Source organism: Gymnoscopelus braueri (genome assembly GCF_963280865.1).
Source record: "Gymnoscopelus braueri genome assembly, chromosome: 14".
Taxonomy (NCBI): Eukaryota; Metazoa; Chordata; class Actinopteri; order Myctophiformes; family Myctophidae; genus Gymnoscopelus; species Gymnoscopelus braueri.
Window position 1 is genome coordinate 51326799 of NC_137619.1, and position 21558 is coordinate 51348356.

Genomic DNA, 21558 nt, shown 5'->3' on the forward strand with positions numbered 1-21558 from the left:
AACATTTATTTGCGGGCGTGTTTATAATCTTGCCCGTCGTTGTTAGCGAGTGAGCGACAGGAAGGACTTATTCATCTAGTGGAGAGGCTTCTTCAGTCCTTTGTGCCGTTTGCTATGAGAATATGTAACAAGGAGTGCAAAGGGCAACGGTCTCTCTCTGTGACTTAATACCATTAAAGGAGGAGTTCACCCAAAAAAATTTAAAAAAAAACTTATTTTCTATCAATTGCACACCCCATGAAGCCTTGAATGAATGGATTTATTTTTGTTTTTGTGGCATTCCTAAGCCAATAATTTGATGACTGGGTGTGTATCCGGTAGGAGACACAAATAATCTACTTTGTGTCTCCTACCGGATACATTAGCCGGTAGGAGACGGGAATCAAATTATTGGCTTAGGAATGCGACAAAAACAAAAATAAATCTGTGGATTCAAGGCTTCATGGGGTGTGCAATTGATAGAAAATAGGGCGGCTGTGGCTCAGGAGGTAGAGCAGGTCGTCCATTGATCCGTGGGTCGGCGGTTCGAATCCCAACTCCTCCTGTCCACATGTCGAAGTGTCCTTGGGCAAGACACTGAACCCTACATTGCCTCCAATGATTCGGTCGGCGCTAGCTTGCCACCATTGGTGTGTGAATGTGGGAAAAGTGGGGACGCTGGCGTCGACTGTTCGCCGCTCCACCTACCCAATGCCCCCCCCTGTATGAATGAATGAACCATTGTAAAGCGCTTTGAGTAAGTTTGAGTACTTAGAAAAGCACCATATAAATGCAATTCATTATTATTATTATTATTATTATTAAAATAAGTAATTTTTTGGGTGAACTACCCCTTTAAGACGTCGTGTGTCTATTGCAGTGGTTCCCAAACTGGGGGTCGGGACTCCCAGGAGGATCCCCAAATTATTTTGGGGGGTCCCCAGATGATTAGCTTCATGCAGTTTAGTGCAACATTGCTTTCTCACTCAACAGTAAACAAACCAACATACAGTGTAAGTGTATACAGGGTAACTGCACATTTGTAAAGTTACAATGTAAGGACTTTTAAGGCCTTTTTAATACCAAATTGGCCAAATTTAGGGGGCGGACCTCTGACAGAGGCCGCACGCCCACTCATGTCACCATGACTCAGCCATAACCACATAAGGAGTTCACAATGCAGCTACGGCTACGCCCAAATATGGAGTGTGGTCATGGCAACAGCAAACAAGTCAGTCATCTCCAAATATGTCCACAAAAGGGAGAATGCCCATATATGGGCAAATACTGATGACATCAGGGATCTCCATATATGGGCATAAAAGGGACAAGGCAAGGTATCCGTCTACCTATCCGTCTCATCAGGAGGTAGAGCGTCCGCTTGGGAAAAGGAAGGTCCCCAGTTCGATCCCGGGCTCCCCAGAGTTAGTGTCAAAGTGTCCTTGAGCAAGACGCTGAACCCCTAATTGCTCCAGATGAGCTGGTTGGTGCCTTGCATGGTTTCCTCCGCCATCGGTGTATGAATGTGTGTGTGAATGTGTGTGTGAATGTGTGTGTGAATGTGTGTGTGAATGTGTGTGTGAATGGGTAAATGTAATGCACATTGGATAAAAGGTGCTACATAAATGCACCATTTACAAGGATTGACAGATACAGATATCTCCATATATGGGCATAAAAGGGACAACGACTGACAGATACAGAGATCTGTATCTATAACTTATACTGCTGTGTTGTCTCTGGCGCCTGAATTTCCCCCACAGGATCAATAAAAGGTATCCGTCTATCGTTGCCAGGGTTATTGTGTGGTAGTAGGTGATATAGGCTCTTTCCCTCTGTCCTCATCTGCCTTTCTCCTCCTCCTCCTCCTCCTCCTCTCTCTTGCACTGATGGAGCCCTCCCTCCCTCCCTCCCTCCCTCTCTTCCCTCTCTTTCTCAGGGGTTTCCCATTGGAATGCTGCTTCTTTTTTGACCATTTCCTGAGAAGTAAGCGTTTTGAACATTTGAACATTTTTCCCAACAGCCAGTGATGGAAAAAGTACCTATTTTTTTTACTGCAATTTAGAAATACTCTGTCACAAGTAAAAGTCCAGAATAAACATTTTCAAGATTTGAGTAAAAGTACAAAAGTATTGGTATCAAAATGTACTTAAAGTACCTAAAGTAGAAAGTACTCATTATGCAGAGAATGTTGTTTCACAAGTTTTCAAATGTATAAAATGTATTAAAATCTTTTGAAAATAGCATATCTACAAGGCAAGCTCACAATGTGTCACATCGCGACGCATTGTGAGCTTGTAGATCGTCTATTTTCAAATGGCCGAAATGTATATAGAGCTGAAGTGGTTAATGTATGCTTTGTAATAATAATCAAAATCTACAAAGTAACTAGTACTAAGTTTTCAAATAATTGTAGTAGAGTAAAAGTACAATATTTGCCTCTGAGATGTAGTGGAGTAGAAGTAAAAGTACTGAAAATTGGAAATACTACGGTAAAAATAGCTCAAAATTGCTACTCAAGTACGGTACTTGAGTAAATGTACTTGATTACTTTACACCACTGCCGACAGTGACGGTGACATGCATTTGTACATGAACAGAAACACTGTGGCACAGCTAACATACAGTAACATGCTGTTCTAAGCTACAGCAGTAGAATCTATGTCAACTGAGCCTAAGACTTTTTATGACCAGAATCTTTAAAGCCAAAAATCAACAGGTCACTTTAATATGCTCCCTGACGTTAATATTTCCATGACTTCATATTTCTATTTGTCCCTTTGTTGCTATGCTCTTTGAAATGAGCAGAATATACGAGAATCCAATGGCTGATATGTGACAATGTGCAGTCACACAGGGTGCCAGGACATTTTTATGTGACCTATCGTCATTATTATATCATATTTTATAGTACCCATAAACTATGTTATAACGGTGAAACTATTAAAGGTAGGGCAGGTGATATTTCTGTGTTTAAATAAGTGTTAAATAGCTTTACATTCTGATAATAATCATAACAATAACATTGTTGTTTTAGTCAAAAAATATAATTAACCCTACCTTTAATCATAACATTGACATAAAATGTCTTTAATTAGCCTGAATGTGGGGGATATATTGTAAAATAAATAGTTCTAAGATGCTGGTCTGTGTTGCAAATTATTCAATATGTTGGATTCATGTTAAAGTGCACTTTCAGACATTTAACCACCCTAATAGGACACATCAGACTTTTTTGTGTTATCCTTTTAGCCTAAATGTCTGACTGTACCTCATGCTGTTTTCATTTATGTCTAATAAAGTATTCAATCAAATCTATCAATACTTTGCAAACTTGACCATTGGCTCTGTACTTGGTCTGCTCTTTTTTCCCTCTATACCAATATAGCGGATATAGCGGATTGCATTGTGAGCTTGTAGATCGGCTATTTTTGGTGAATGTTTCCACCAGAATAGGGATGCTAGGGTTCAAGTAGTTGATGTAAAAAAATAAACATAAACAACAAAACGGTCCGGGGGCCGGTTCGGACCAAAATGCCAGGGCTGAATTTTGGTCCCAGCCCGCCCTTGACCACTGCCTATCTATCACACAAAGATTTGACGACCCCCTTGTAGTAGCTCTGAGGACCCCCTAGCCCCCTGTTAAAGACAGGTGCTTAAGTTTCGCCATGTAGTTTTCCTCTGAAAATAATCGCTCCTCTAACCTCAACGATTCCTCCCTTATCACAGCCCCTCATCTACTCTCATTACTTTTTGTGACACACATAAAACGTTTTACAAGACAATAACATATTTTACAGGACATTTGAACTATTTGTTTGCCATTTTCCACGACTGGGAAAGCTGCATGAAAGAATTGTAGGTTAGCAAGATTTTCCAGAACATGTAGGAAGCCAGGCAGAGTCACATTATTCCCAGACTGGTAAAAAGGTTTTTAAAAGTAAACGTTGGGTGGTCGAGTCATCACCAGTACTGATGAGGTTTCAGACGGCAGCACAGTAAAGCAGACATTTGTGCAAAAGGACAAAAAAACAAAAAAAACATGAATAGACGTCACTCACAAGTCTTGTACAATAGTACCAAGACAGGGTCTATTTGCTACCTTTACTTACCCCTTAAACCGGGGGAAAACAATGTCTAAACCTAACCTGAAATCTTTCCTAATCGTAAACCTAACTCTAAAAAACTTTTTTTTTTAACAAAATGTTCCCCACAATGTTTATTTCTCAGATTCTGCTATACTTGTGGGGACATTTGGCCCCAAGTATCGTGATAGTTAGTTAGTGTGGCTGGACTGGACTGTGGACGTGGTTACTTTAGTCAAGTGATCACTGTTGTATAATAACAAGAATGAAATATAAGTGTTTTGCTATGATATGAATAGTTACTATTGTCGTTTTAGTTTGACAACTTTGCAGTTATAGGTTTATGTAATCAGTTAACTAGCCTCAGCCTCCTACCAGCTGTCCCAGCCTCCTCCCTACCATCACTGTGACAGTGGCTCTCATACTTTGGCTACCGGTATCTCAAATCTTTGCTTCTGGGGGTCCCTGGAACAAAACATTTGGAGATGGGGGTCCGTGGCAAAATACATATCGTTTTGGGGGTCCTTGACATGAAACAGTTTGAGCACCACACTGATAGAGCAACATTTAGAAGACATTTGTATAATCGGCCTCAAGTAAAAGAAATATGGAGTAGTTCTTCCACCATTGCATTTGGCCTAACCTAGCTTCCATCCGGTGCTATAACATACTACCAGTGGTGTAAAGTAACTAAGTACATTTACTCTTAAGTACAATTTTGAGGTATAGTATTTTTTACTTTAGCGGAGTATTTCTAATTTTCTGAACTTTTACTTCTACTCCACTACTAAACAAAAGAAACCTAACTACGGTACTAAAAATATTGTTATATTGTATTGTGTTAACCTCGTCAGCCCTATATACATTTTGGCCATTTGAAAATAGCAGATCTACAAGCTCACAACGCATCACATTGCGACGTATTGTCAGCTTGTAGATCTGCTATTTTCAAAAGATTTTTATACATTTGAAAACTTGTGAAACAGGGACATTTTGCATAATGAGTACTTTCTACTTTTGGTACTTTAAGTACATTTTGATGCCAATACTTTTGCACTTTTACTCAAGTAAATTTTGAATTCCGGACTTTTACTTGAAACAGAGTATTTCTACATTGCAGTATTGATACTTTTACTTAAGCAAAACATGCGAGTACTTTTTCCACCACTGCCTACTACAATACAAAGCTAAGGCCTTCAGGGCCGTGTTCAACGTCTCACACCCTGACCTGCAGTGTGACAGAGATGCACTGCAATGATTTTATGAAGCATTTTGTCACTTGCTGGAGTCGTGCCCAATAGAAGCATGAAGCACTAATGATGTTATGAGACATTTTGTTACTCACTGAATTTATGCCCAATACAAGAATGAAGCATTAATGATGTTATGAGACATTTTGTTACTCCCTGGATTCGTGCCCATATAGAATGAAGCATTAATGATGTTATGAGACATTTTGTTACTCCCTGGATTCGTGCCCATATAGAATGAAGCATTAATGATGTTATGAGACATTTTGTTACTCCCTGGATTCGTGCCCAAATAGAATGAAGCATTAATGATGTTATGAGACATTTTATTACTCACTGGATTCGTGCCCATATAGAATGAAGCATTATTGATGTTATGAGACATTTTGTTACTCACTGAATTTATGCCCAATACAAGAATGAAGCATTAATGATGTTATGAGACATTTTGTTACTCACTGGATGTGTGCCCATATGAGAATCAGCATCAGGTTGAGAACAATGTAGATGAAGACGCGCAGCTCTGCAGTCCTCCCTGAGTCACAGCAGGACAACACCAGATACATGCAGACACACAAAGAGGAACCACAGCGTCTTTAAAACCTAGCATGCACAAAGGGGAACACAAAGTCTTAAAACACCCTAAAGTCCTGAACACCCAGCACATGCCAAAAGTGACTTCCTCGTTCTTCTTCCGCTAAACTCGCATTACACATGAGGGGAAGTCATACTTCTGCGCGCACACAGGCACGCACACACACACACATTTGTATTACGATACTTGTGAGGACATCAAACGCAATTTTGTAAATGACATTTTTCGTTTTTAACCCTAAAATAGCTGATCTACAAGCTCATGAATGATGATATTATAATGTTAGGCTACCCAACAGCACGTTAATGTACCTTAAGTGAGCTTGCAGGTTCACTATTTGTGGTGCGTGACACCTACACGCAAGTATAAATCAGGTATATAACTCCAACCCCAACCCCTAAAACTAACCTGGTTTAAATGTCTAAACCTAACCTGAATTTTGCTATACTTGCGGGGACATTTGGCCCCAAGTATAGTGATACAAGCATGCGTACGCGCGCGCGCACACACACACACACACACACACACACAACTTCCTGTGTCAGTGCATAATGGAATGACGCTGACAATGGTATTATTGTGGTGCATCTGAAAGTTCAGTCCTCCACGTTTTTCTGAATGTTACCAGAAGCACTCAGATTAGTACAAATACCACAATCTACGTCAATTACTATAATACTTACACCTTACACAGCGATTAGATTACAGTGTGCCAACAGGTTGGCCTCATGCTAAACGCAAACCCAGGTCATAACCTATACAGTGGACAGTGGTGGAAGAAGTGCTCAGATATCTTACTTAAGTAAAAGTAGCAATAACACAATAATAAAAACACTCTGTTACAAGTAAAAGGCCTGTGTTCAAAATGTTACTTGGGTATAAGTACAAAAGTATTGGCATCAAAATATACTTAGAGTACCAATAGTAAAAGTAATACAATGTTTGAAAATAGCAGATCTACAATCTCACAACGCGTCGCATCGCGACAAGTTGTGAGCTTGTAGATCTGCTACAGTATTTTCTAATATGTATAAAAAAATATATAAAATAGGGCTAAAGTGGTTAATGTATGTTTTATAATGTAATAATTTATCTGTAAAGTAACTAGTAACTAAAGTTTTCAATTGTAGTGGAGTAAAAGTACAATATTTTCCACAGAGATGTAGTGGAGTAAAAGTAAAAGTACTGAAAATTGGTCACTCCCAAATTCTCAATTGGTCACTCTCAGAGCAATCTGGGAACCCATCGTCAAATAAAAAGGAAAAACAGCGCCCCCTGCGTTTTTCACTCTGAATCTGTTCTTGAGAGATTACTCTCAGAGTTATGGGGGTCCTTGAAATTAAAAAGTTTGAGAACCACTGTGCTACACCAAATGGAACAGAGCCTTCATTAGTATCATTGGTAACACCTGTGAAGGCAGTAAAGGAAGAGGCCCAATTTGTTTCCAATATGGCTGCTACAGTGCATAGAGCCTATATTCCAATTTGGGGATGAACTTCAAGAAGAGTTTGTTTCTCTGTCACGTGACGACGATGACGTGACTGAACTGAGGCGGGTGAAGAAAGGGTTAAAACTCCACAACAGCCACTTCCTGTGCTCGCTGTGTCACAACTTCCTGTCTGAGAGTGAGAACGCAAGCAGCAGAGCGTCGGCCTGGTGGACTTTCAGTAAGCAGCGTTGCCAGATTCTGTGAGAGAAACGAGCGACCAGCTGTAAGAATAAGGAAGCCACTAGGCTGCATACACACACACACACACACACACACACACACACACACACACACACACACACACACACACACACACACACACACACACACACACACATTATCTCAAATAATTGTGATTAGGCGATTATGTAATAGTTGTGACATGCCTACCTGTATACAAGCTCACAACACGCCACCATGCGACGCGAGCTTGTAGATCGGCTATTTTTTTTTTTTTTTGTAATTCAAATGTTTATTTGTTTTTTAATATGATACAAAATGTAACTCCAGTGGTACAAATCAGCATACAGCATAAAACAACAATACAGCCATTCCAAGAAAATAAAAAATAAAAACAAAATACAAAATAAATGCTGTCCCAATATCAGAAAAGGTTCATATATATCCAAAATCTGTCCCATGTGTCCTTCATCTTTTTTTCTCCATTCACTCTACCCAACATATATTCGTATGATGTAATCTTAATAATTTCCTCATTCCATTCTTTAAGCCCAGGTGTCCTAGGGATCTTCCAATTCCGCAGCAGTATTCTGGCAGCTGTAACAAGTCCAACTTTCACAATAGTGAATTCTTTGTTATTTATCCCAGGAACCGCTGCCCTGTCCCCCAATAGGCAGAGCCGCGGTTGTGGGGATAGAGTGAGTCCCACCCATTTCTCCAAATATTTTAAAACTGTACACCAGAATGGATACACCATGCGACAATCCCATATCATATGCATATACGTGCCAACCTCTTCATTACATTTCCAACATGTATTGTTATCTGCTATTCCCATTTTAAGTAATCTAGTCGGTGTAAAATAATAAGAAATCTTGAAAGAAATGTGAAATATTTGGTTTTTTTTTTTAAACATCTCAATGCTTAATCCACTCAGATCCTCTCATAGTTGATGTAGGATTACTGTGATGTTGGTGTTGTTATTGTTTGTCAACGACGTCTTTGTAAACTCTGTGATAATAATGTTAATCCCTGTAAACTCTATGATAATAATGTTAATCTCTGTAAACTATGATAATAATGTTAATCTCTGTAAACTATGATAATAATGTTAATCCCTGTAAACTCTATGATAATAATGTTAATCCCTGTAAACTCTGTGATAATAATGTTAATCCCTGTAAACTCTCTTATCCAGAGTGTCTCACATTAAGCAAAATAAACACATACCTAGAATGCAGAGAGACAGTGTAGTGCCTCAGTAATCTTAACCTGACTCTGTCAAATGGAAGAAGCTTGCGACACACATTTTGTTTCACAGCCTCAGTAATCTAGGATCATAGGTAAACCAAGAACCTAGTATCAGTCTAAACAATATACTATCAACATAACAATCTTGAAACTATAGGATACCAGGTAAACAATGAACCTAGCATCTGTTTAAATTGACATACTATCTAAATAACCTGGTGGTCAAGAAAAACAAGCCAACAGTAAGTAACAAACACATGATACCTATGCAGTATTGCAAAAGTAACAGCCTGGGCTGTGTCTCAATGATCTCACCCTTTGTTCTCCAGCTTCCATATTCTGGGGGAAACATTCACCAAAAATAGCTGATCTACTATCTCAAAACACGTGTTGCGACACATTGTGAGCTCGTAGAACGGCTATTTTTGGCGAAAAGATTTGCTTTAGAAGGTTATAAAATATAAGTAGGCCTACAGTCTAGACTGTTTAAGTGTTTAAAAGAGTTAAGAGAAATGCAAGATCTTTCAAAAACGTAAGATATATACGTATGTTGTGAGCTTGCCTTGTACTGTAGAGCTGCTATTTGCGAAGAGCCGGAATATAAAATATGTCTTGGGTGGTGTGTGTGTCTGTGTGTGTGTGTATGTGTGTGTGTGTGTTAGCCTCAAGCCATCGGCGCTGTGTGTGTGTCACACTGTCACATGGCCAGAACAGCAGCTGGTCCTGGGCCAAAACCACTCACTGTGTTCCACACATCACAACACACACACACACAGACACACATGACTCAATAGCCGCTGGCCGAACTAAAATGCCACAAAACGCCATTCACACTCACTAACACACACACACACACACACACACTCAACATCTGATTCATGATTGAGCGCGCCGTCATACACTACAGTTGTTCATCAAATACAAAGACACAGTTGTGATTGATCGCGTCGTGACGTCACAGATGGCTTTGTTGTGAATGTCAGCGATGGCCTCACTGCCTCTTCCAAACATACCAACCACTACTATGCCCAAGGACAGAGACTATAGCATCATCATCATCATCATCATCAGAGACACGTCCCACAACCTCTAACAGTCTGCTCTCTCCCTTCATGCCGTCAGGGGAAACCATAGCCTGGTTCCAGACGAATCTGCCTTTGCGAAATTGCATTGCACTTTAGCAGTGTGTCGTGTGATATTGTCTGGCCACGCGAGGCTAGGGAAACCATACAGGGATACCACAAGGATGCCAAACAGTTTCTCTCCCCTGGCAGTCAGACTGCTGAACTCCAATAAGAAGAATCCTGGCCTCTCTCCCTCTCATTAATTCCCTTACTAGGAACTCTTGTAGGCAGTACATGAACTTCAGAATTATGCATTGCAATAATCACAATTATTCTAGATAATCACAATCATTAATCAACATCATTTGTTTCCATGTTCAAAAATGTTCATACATTTTCTAAAAAAGAAATTGACGATCTACAAGCTCACAACGCGTCACATCAATGAACATATATATATAATATATATAGTTTTAGGATTTATTTATTGACACATGGAATTGTTGCACTATTCATTCATTTATGAATTGTCACTGTCTTTTTAGGATAAAAATGTTTCTGCTGCTTGCAGAAGAAATTACAAATAAACTGCCCTGAGCAGTCTTTGTTTACAAAGCCTAAAAGATTTTTATAATCTTATATGTACCGATACTCAATGCCAAAAACACAATTCAATTGTTAAATCGCAATTATTTGCATGACAATCAAACGCCAACTAAAATGTCATGACGGTGACGGCCATAGACAGAGTGGCTTTCTGTCAAAGTGTGACTTTGTCACTGTCACTCACACCGACACACAAACCTTCAGTTTAAGACCTGGAACTGTGTCATTTTTAGATTTGAGCTAAAAAGCATTATTTTACACTTTGGGCTATTATATAAAAATAGCAGATATACAAGCTCATAGCGCGCGCTATGAACTTGTAGATCTGCTATTTTTGAAAAATCGTGAAAATCGTGAAAATATTTGAATATAAACATTTTTAAAGCGAACATTTTTAACTCTATTCTTTGCTTCTGGGGGTCCCTGGAACAAAATATTTTGATGGGGGTCCGCGGCCAAATACATATCATTTTGGGGGTCCTTGACATGAAAAAGATTGAGCACCACTGATATAGAAACATACGTTTTTCAGAAAACTGTTGCGATTTAGGAGACATGCAGAATCGGCTTCAGGTCTCAATGGGTTAAAGGTATCATGACATTCATTTTCACTTTTTTTATTTTCAATGTTTTATTTGGGGTTTTATGACCTCAATTACACCCAAAAAACCTGAAGAGAACATTCAGTGGATTTTCTGTGGTCTGGGGTTTTCTGAATAATTAGGCTGAAAAGTAATCTGAGCTTGGCCCTTCGACAGTGAGGTCACAGTCGATTAATCCCGCCCACTCTCCTCCTCGCCCCTCCCCTCCCCTATCCTTTCCTTTGGGGGGGGGCGGAGCAGAGGCGATGATTGACAGGCAAAATCCCTCACCAGCGACACCCGCAGGCAAAGATTTCTTTTTTCATTGCAGTTGAAAAGGCTTTAGAAATGTGAGAGAAAAACACCTGCCATGGATCACTGGAATGGAATTTTCACTTAAAACTTTTTGTACACTTTTGAAGGACCAGGACAAAGACTTTGAATGTGGTGTAAAAGTGAATGTCATTAAACCTTTAAGACAAACGTCACTTCAATGGTGTCATCTTAACCACATGAACCCTACAGTCTCTATTCTTTCTGTCTTTCTTTCTCTCTTTCTGTCTTTAGACCTGCCAATGCACATTAATGAACACTCCATACATGAAAGTGAAATGAATCAGCAAATCATGAATAATCATTGTGGGGCCAACATTCAGTCAAGAGATATGGAGAGAAACAAGCTAGCAGACCTAATACAGGACCCTGTGGGACCCCGTTCAACTAAGTACAGTACTTAGGGTTTAAGTAGTTAACAACAGAATGTGAAGTATGTTAACAGAAAGAGAGAGCAAGAGAGAGCAAACATTTTACTTGTCATGTCACTCACTCGTCACACACAGAATGTGTGAGAGACAAACGTCGGTTCAATGTTGTCTCATAATTATTTTCACCTCGTCTGTGAGGAGCAGTGGTGTATAGTAACTAAGTATATTTACTCAAGTACTGTACTTGAGTAGGCCTACAGTGTTGAGGTCTTTTTTACTTTACTGGAGTATTTCCAATTTTCAGTACGTTTACTTCTACTCCACTACATATCTCGAGGCAAATATTGTACTTTTACTCCACTACAATGATTTGAAAACTTTCTAGTTACTTTGTAGATTTTGATTACATTACAAAACATACATTAGCCACTTCAGCCCAACAGTATATACATGTCGGCCATTTGAAAATAGCCGATACGCATTGTGAGCTTGTAGATCGGCTATTCTCAAAAGATTTGTATACATTTGAAAACTTGTGAAATTGGACATTCTGCATAATGAGTACTTTTACTTTTGGCACTTTAAGTAAATTTTGATGCCAATACTTTTGCACTTTTACCCGAGTACATTTTGCAGTATTGATACTTTTACTTAAGTAAAAAAAAAATAGTACTTTTTCCACCACTGGGGAGGAGGAGCTGACAGCAACACATGACACGTACTTTATGAAATTATGAACACATTCAAGCAGGGAGTCCAACATGAATCTAAATGGACACGAGGCCTCAAGAGAACAATATTGATATTATCCCCTCCTTCCTAACAGCATTAAGTGTCCGTCCTAATGTCTTAATGTCCTTCCTTGTGTCCTAATGTCCTTCCTTGAGTCCTAATGTGTTACCGAGTGTCTGTGGAATCCCAGGAACTCCCGTCTAGAATGAACTCCAACTAGTTCTACTGTCAAAGAGTCGAGAGGGAGGAAAGAATACTCTAAAATGACAAGAACAGGCCGTGGCGGCGTGCTCACACAGAAGTACTGTCTACTCTCACTGTCATGGTTGTAGACCAGTGGTGGAAAAAGTACTCAAATGTTTTTACTAAAGTAAAAGAGTCAATACAATACCGCAATGTAGAAGTACTCTGTCACAATTAAAAGTCCAGAATTCAAAATGTACTTAAAAGCACAAAAGTATTGGTATCAAAATGTACTTGAAGTACCAAAAGTAAAAGCACTAAGATGTTTGAAAATTTCTGTCATGAACCACTTTAGCCCTGTTTCAAACCTAGGCTATTTGAAAATAGCCGATCGACAAGCTTGTGAGCATAACGAAAATTGGGGAGAAAGAGTGGCTAAAAAATTATTGGTTACTCTAAATGTATATAAAAAAATAAAGCACCTATTATCCACACACACACACACACACACACACACACACACACACACACACACACACACACACACACACAGAACATTCACCAAATATAGCAGATCTACAAGCCCACATTGCAGTGCAAAAATAGCCGTTTGAGATCGGCTATTTCCGGGGAAGAGGTTTGGTATAAAAGGGGGGAAAAAGAGAACAGAATAGAAAGAGTCAAAATATTGAGGGGTTTAAGTGGTTAAATGTCTGAATAGTAAATACATTTTAAGATTAATCCAATATTAACAGAAAAGATCGTGTGTAAACAAACTTTGACACAAGACTGATGACAGTGCTGTCAAACAATCTATGAAAAAACAGTGATGTAAAGTAACTAAGTACATTTACTCTAGTACTGTACTTGAGTACAATTTTGAGGTATTTTTTACTTTACTCAAGTATTTCTAGTTTTCAGTACTTTTACTTCACTACATCTCAGAGGCAAACATTGTACTTTTACTCCACTACAATTATTTGAACACTTAAGCTCAAGCTCACACTCAAGCTCACAATTGTGCTTGTAGATCTGCTATTTTCAAAAGATTTTGAACATTTGAAAACTTGTGAAATGGGACATTCTGCATAGTGAGTACTTTCTACTTTTGGTACTTTAAGTACATTTTGATACCAATACTTTTCTACTTTTACTCAAGTAAATTTTGAATTCAGGACTTTTACTTGTAACAGAGTATGTCTTCACTGCAGTATTGATACTTTTACTTCAGTACAAAATGTGAGTGCTTTTCTACACCACTGCTTATTTGTGTGTTTGTGCTTGGGAGGAAAACACCCAGAACTGGGTGGTGTTTACTCATGAGCTGATGGGCGTCTATCTATGCAACAACATACTTTTAAGACAAATACACTTGATTAATTTCTGTGAGACATTTAGAGGCAAATGCATTTAACACTTTCATAACCAAGCATGACAATAAGTTGGTGTATTATAATGAATACATATTATCATGACTATACCATACAAGTTTCTTGAAAATTTATTAAAGTATAAGGTCATTTTATCGTCTACTCAGGCTTTTGGGAGCACCCCAGACAGTTTTTAAGTTGCTTGATTCAGAATTTAGATATTTGATATTAATTTCATCAGACACGCCCCCTTCCTATACAAACCCATTGTAACTTCAACCTCAATTTTTAGATTGAGGTTAGATTGTTAGATTGATCAAAAACACCCGTCCTTGGTCCTTGGACTCATCCTGCCCTCCTAATACGTGAGGGGGCCGTGTTTTTTCTATAACTTTTTTCATTCATTTAATTAAAACATTTTATTGTATTATTATTTTTTCATTTTCCCCCAAAAAATATAAAAAATAATAATAAAAACAATATTAAAAAAAAAGTAATTACAAAAAACACGTTCTCCTCGCGTATTAGGAGGGCAGGATGAGTCACCAGAACCAAGGACGGGTGTTTTAGATCAATCTATCATGGTTAAAATGGAGTTTGAAGTTATAATGGGTTTGTATAGGAAGGGGGCGTGTCTGATAAAATGAATATCAAATATCTAAATACTGAATCAAGCAACTTAAAAACTGTCCGGGGGGCTCCCAAAAGTCTGAGTAGACGATAAAATGACCCAAATTTGTTTTGAAAGTGAAATATCCCTTTAAAATACAGTCAAGTGCCATCCATCCATCTTCTATCGTTTATCCGGAGACCATTCCAGGGCCATATTAGCTCCTTATAACTGTACAAGAAGAGTGGGCACTAAGGAAGAGTGGGCCTTCAACTTGTATTGTTTATTTTTGTGTCCCAAACGACTGGATACAGGTTTTGTATAGCACTCTGTAGCATTTGTAGAGATATAAACTAAAATAAACTATTTTGGACCAAATAGCCACATTTACACTCTTCATCAGTGCCCACTCTTCCCGTTACCCTTTAAACCATACATGGGCAACTGGCAGCCCGGGGGCCACATGCGGCCCCCACCTGCACTTAATGCGGCCCACAATTTAATATCGGAATACTGATAAATTATTGATTTCAGCTGTTAGTTACAATTCCAAACATGCAAACATGACCCACTTTAATTACTTCAGTTTATATTATAGTAGCTTAATGACTAATATTACAATTCTATTGTCTTTTTTATGTCCAATGTATTTGTATTTAAGTTCAAAACGTTAACACAAGTATAAACAGAATGCATTTGAAATTAAATACAAATTTAACTTTTCAGAATTCCAATAAAAAAATAGCAACAAAAAATCTGGATTCCAATTCAAAAATAGCAGATCTACAAGCTCACAACGTGACGCAGCGCGACGCATTTTGAGCTTGTAGATCGGCTATTTTTGCTACTTTTGTGTGACATAGAATGGCGAAGTACGGCATTCATTTACGAAAAAAGTTAAAATTCGGAGATAAGAGGTGTCTGCCCGACAGTATATGCAATGTGGCCCCCCTGGAGTGAGTGTGGAAATACAGTGGCCCTCTCCATCATCAAAGTTGCCCACCCCTGCTTTAAACTGAGGGATCCCAAGGCGTTCCAAGGCCAGTGTGGAGGAGATGTAAACCCCCCTCCCATCTGGTCCTTGGTGTGCTGGAGCAAGTGGCATTCATTTTTCACCTCAGATCAACCATAACAAATCTAAACTTCAGATGCAGAGCTACTGACCCTGCGGCCGCGCCGGTGTCAAACTGACTTCTGTTGACTGTAGAATCCTGTATTCAAAACACGCCGCTCTCCATAAACTAAATGTTTACATCACTGTATGCAGAGCCTCTGTGTGTGTGTGTGTGTGTGTGTGTGTGTGTGTGTGTGTGTGTGTGTGTGTGTGTGTGTGTGTGTGTGTGTGTGTGTGTGTGTGTGTGTGTGTGTGTGTGTGTGTGTGCGCGCAGAGTGGTGTAAAGTAACTACGTACATTTACTCAAGTACTGTACTTAAGTAAAAATTTTACTTTTACTTTACTGGAGTATTTCCAATTGTCAAATATTGTACTTTTACTCCACTACAATTATTTTTGAACTTTAGTTACTTTGCAGATATAAATTATTACATTATAAAGCATACATTAACCACTTTAGCCCTATTTTATACCTAGGCAATTTGAAAATAGCCGATCTACAAGCTCACAAAGCGTCGCGACACGTTGTGAGCTTGTAGATCAGCTATTTTGAAACATTTTAGTACTTTTACTTTTGGTACTTTAAGTACATTTTGATACCAATACTGTTGTAGTTTTACTTTAACTTGCTACAGTCTTTACTTACTAATTTTTTATTCCGGACTTACTTGTAACAGAGTACTTCTACATTGCAGTATTGATACTTTTACTTAAGTAAAACATTTGAGTACTTTTTCCACCACTGTGTGTGTCTGTGTCTGTGTCTGCGTGTGCGTGCGTGTGTGTACAGCTTACAGCCAAATAGCATTCCACCAAACAGGTCTTGCACTCTCTCTCTCTGTGTCTCTCTCTCTGTCTGACACACATGACAGCTCATTGTGCGGCTTGTCTTGTTAAAACCATTTGACATGTTGTCTTCATCCCCTGTCCTCAACAGACAAGTTCAAGAGGCTGTTACTGGCAGAACTATACCGTAAAAAAAAAAGAGAAAATAATCCTTACGTTTTAATAGAACTCGGGGATGGGGTTAAATCATTTTCATTTGGGTTAAATCGTTTGATGTTTTCTCACGCAGTGCGGGATGACATCTGGAACTGACCTTAAACAGACAAGTTCAAGAGGCTGTTACAGAGACCCATTACACTGTCAAATGCTATAGTTTAAATACCAAGTTTAAACTCAGAGTGTTACAAATGGAAACAATGGATCCAAATGGACCTGTAAGGTCCATTTGGTTCCATTTGTAACACTCTTAAGTCTGAGCTGTATGAAAACTGAGGATTTTACAGTAATACTCCATAGCATTTGAAAACGTCCCCCATGCTTTAGTTACAGTTTGCACATTTGAGGTGTGTGTGTGTGTGTGTGTGTGTGTGTGTGTGTGTGTGTGAAAACGCTTTGAAATTAACACAGTAGGTACACTCTCTGTTCAAATAGCTCTCTCTCTCTCAAACATAACAAGCTAACTCACAGAAACATACAAGCAATACAATTCAGCCTCAGTGACGTGGTGTCACGCCATAAACGTTAACAACTAAAACAAACGCACATGTAACTAATCATCATTAATTAGCCTTGGGTCAAGACCATCATAGATGTATGTTATCGATTTCAACATGTTTATATCTATGATAGTCTTGGCCTGCACCCCCCAGAGCGTCCTGGACTTTCACCAGTAAATCCGGTATTTCTCCGAACATGTACAAATGCAAAACATAAGGTGCTAACCCGGTAGCCCCAAATGTTAACTCGGCATTCGGGGTCTTTGAGCACTGTATTAGTCCATATTTTTCAATAGATATGTGTTTTAATCCCGTCTGTGGCCGAACGCCATTTCCCCCCCCTCATTTACTTCCTGTTTACATTGAGTGTAATACCAGCATTCACCGGATGCGCGCCGTCACTATCGCCCATTGAGGGACACAGGGAACTTCCGACAGAATCCGACACAGACGGGATTAAAACACGTCTAATACAGTGAACACATGTTCCGAATGTCTCGTTTTCATCTAGGGCTACAGGGTCAGCACTTTATTTATTTTTTTTCAGTACATGTACGGAGAAGTACGGGCTTTCTGCACGGATGTCCAGTGACAATTAGGGGGTAAAGCCCAAGACGACCATAGACACGTGACGAAAGTAAAAGTCTGTCAGACTCGATAAAATACATCTATTATAGCCTACGCTTGATCCAAGGCCATCACGCCATAAACGTTAAAAACTAAAACAAACGCACATTTACTTAATCAATAAGAGTCTGAGCTCCTTCGTCAGCAGTCAAAAAACAGTGGTGTAAAGTAACTAAGTACATTTACTCAAGTACCTACTGTTACTTAAATAAAATGTTTAGGTACTTTTACTTCCCTGGACTATTTCCAATTGTCTATACTTTTACTTCTACTCCACTACATCTGATCTCAGAGGCAAATATTATACTTTTACTCCACTACAATTATTTGAAAACTTTAGTTACTAGTTACTTTGCAGATATCAATTATTACATTTTAAAACATACATTGGCCACTTTAGCCCTATACATAGGCTATTTTCAAACATGTATAAGTACTTTTACTTTTGGTACTTCAAGTACATTTTGATAACAATTATTTTGTACTTCTACTCAAGTAAATTTTGTATTCCGGACTTTTACTTGTAACAGAGTACTTCTACATTGCAGTATTGATACTTTTACTTAAGTAAAACATGCGAGTACTTTTCCCAACACTGCCAAAAACCAACTGGCTAGGATACTTTTTCTAGAGTCTCACAGAAGTTGTCAGCCCCGTTATACATCCGACTGCTTTTTAATAACAATAAAGTGATGTGTTTTAGCCTTGGATCAAGACTATCATAGATGTATTTTATCGATCAACATTTTTATATCTATATATAAATGTCCAAATCGATCAAAAATACATCTATAATAGTCTTGATCAAAGGCTATGTGTTATTAAGCCCTTCATTAGGAACAGGATGAGCGATCAGATACGATAATGTTGCCACAATGTTGCAAAAACCAACCGATCAAACGGTTTCCGCTTTTATATATATATATTTACTTAGAATGGTCACATTAACCGGATACAAAGTGATAAATAAACGGAAAGTTTGAGGTTTAAAACTTACCTAGTTGTGCTTCTACAGTGTGTTGTTGTTGCAGAGACAGCAAACTTCCATGATCATGTGTGTGTGTGTGTGTGTGTGTGTGTGATTCGGTATGATCTGTTCAGGAGAGAGAGAGAGAGAGAGTGTGTGTGTGTGTGTGTGTGTGTGTGTGTGTGTGTGTGTGTGTGTGTGTGTGTGTGCGTGTGTGTGTGCGTGTGTGCGTGTGTGTCTGTCTGTCTGCCTGTCTCACTGATCGTCTGTCCGTCTGTCTGTCTGTCTGTCTGTCTGTCTGTCTGTCTGTCTGTCTGTCTGTCTGTCTCACTGGTCTGTCTGTCTGTCTGTCTGTCTGTCTGTCTCACTGGTCTGTCTGTCTGTCTGTCTGTCTGTCTGTCTGTCTGAGGACAGACCCAGCCTCATCCAACCAGAGCCCTTCAGAGCAACTAGTTTGGACAACGTTTACATCTGGACATACCCAGTGGTGGAAAAAGTACTCAATTTTTTTACTTAAAGGGATAGTTCACCTAAAAAAAAAATCCTAGTGATTATACACCCCATGAAGCCTTCAATGAATGGAGATTTTTTTGTTTTTGTCGCATTTCTAAGCCAATAATTTGATGACCGATGCTAATGTCTCCGGTAGGAGACTCAAACCCTACCAGACCCGCCGCCGGTCATCAAATTATTGGCTTAGGAATGCGACAAAAACAAAAAAATCTCCATGGGGTGTGTAATCGATTGTAAAAAGTAATTTTAGGGGTGAACTATCCCTTTAAGTAAAAGTATCAATTCTGCAATATAGAAATACAATGCTACAAGTAAAAGTCCGGAATTCAAAATGTACTTGAGTAAAAGTACAAAAGTATTGGTATCAAAGTGTACTTAAAGTACCAAAAGTAGAAAGTACTCATTATGCAGAAAGTCCCATTTCGAAAAACGTGAGTACTTTTTCCACCACTGTTGAATTAAAAGGGAACACTTTCTGACAGGACCGTATGTACCCAGCTATGTGTCTGTAGGGCTCTGGTTTTGGTCCAATGCAGCTGCGCCTTGCAGCTCTGCTTTGATCCAAACAGACTTTTTTTTTTTTTTTCTTCTTTCTTTTTTTTACAGTGATGCAATGTTTCCAGATGTGGAACAAGATGGAGAAGGAGAAAAAAAAACAGAAAAGTTCCTGTAGTCCGGAGAACAGCAGTGGTGGACCGTACATTTACTTTGCTGCAGTCGTTCTCAAAATGGGGTCCGGGGACCCCATGGGGTCCTTGTGGGGGGGTTCCAGGGGGTCCCCAGCAGAATTGTTAATACAGCATCACGATTATGTTAAGCACTTTATCCATGTTTCATACGTTTGCTATTCAAAAATAAATTGAAAATTTCAAAAATGTTCATAAAAAGCAACTTCGTGCCACGCTGCGACCTTGTACATCTGCTATTTTTGAACATTTGGGAAAAATCTTCAAAGTGTTCTTTATAATTTTGACACAAATATTATCCTCTGGGAGTCCCTGGCTCAAACATTTTTTTTAGGCCAAGGGCCAAATACATCAATTTGGGGGTCCTTGGCACTAAAACGTTTGAGAACTACTGCATGACTGTACTTAATAACCTTTTTTTAGTAAGCTTCTATCTGTACTTTACTTGAGATTTTTGGCTACTTATAACTTTCACTCTACTCACTACATAAAGGCAAAAATGTATAGGCTACTTTTGACTCCACTGCATTTCTAGGATTGATTGATTTATTGAATACTTTATTCATAGTTTGCAAAAGAAAAGGACAGAGGCACAGATATACAAAAGGATGCTAAAAGGATAACCCAGGAAAGCACTGCTCATTTTGCTAGGGTCGGATGGCTCAGCGTTGGGGATAGAGTAAGGCAACTTGCAATGGGCCTGGTCTACAAGATACACCACAACATTGGGATCCCCCTGTACCTGTCAAAATACTTCAAAAACGTAAATGAAGTCCACAATCACAACACCAGAGGCAGCTCCACTGATCATGTTCAACACAGATTTGGCACATTCAAGGGAATGAACTCGTTCTCATGCCATGCAACAAAAATGTGGAATGCCCTACCAAAAGGAGTAAAGGAGTGTAAAACTCTACTCACTTTCAAAGTGCTGGGGACCCCCTGGAACCTCCTCAAGGACCCCTGGGGGTCCCTGACCCCGCTTTGAGAAGCACTGATCTACATTATAAATGAACTATTATTTCAAATATAGTGAACATAGATCCACAAGCTCACAATGCATCGCATCCGCAACGCGTTGTGAGCTTGTAGATCTGCTATTTTCCCTATTATTGATATTTTGCGCGTAGGCTACTTTGTAATTCACACTTTTGAATACTTAAGTATTTGTAAAAGCAAGTATTCCAGTACTTTAACTCAAGTACAAATTAGACAGAGCAACTTTCACTTGTAATATTTGACCGGAAGTATCTACTTTGACTCAATGCTGGAGTCGAGTACTTTGTACACCACACACACACGCGCACGCACGCACGCACGCACGCACGCACGCACGCACGCACGCACGCACGCACGCACGCACGCACGCACGCACGCACGCACGCACGCACGCACGCACGCACGCACACACACACACACACACACACACACACACACACACACACACACACACACACACACACACACACA

General features: G+C 39.2%; 1 protein-coding gene across 5 annotated transcripts in view; it reads right to left on the minus strand.

Moving 5' to 3' along the window:
• wipf1b (WAS/WASL interacting protein family, member 1b) overlaps positions 1-19199 on the minus strand; it is a 44394-nt gene extending 25195 nt beyond the window's left edge. The window contains exons 1-3 of one of the 5 annotated variants that reach the window (XM_080448849.1): positions 18920-19199; positions 16796-16892; positions 5774-5849 (exon numbers count right to left, since the gene is read on the minus strand). The gene's annotated coding sequence lies outside the window, so the exon portion shown is untranslated. Of the gene's footprint in view, positions 1-5773; positions 6006-16795; positions 16893-18919 lie in introns of those variants that run through there. The other 4 variants (XM_080448848.1, XM_080448847.1, XM_080448850.1 and 1 more) reach the window with 4 other exon arrangements.
• Between the last annotated feature and the right edge of the window lie 2359 nt (positions 19200-21558).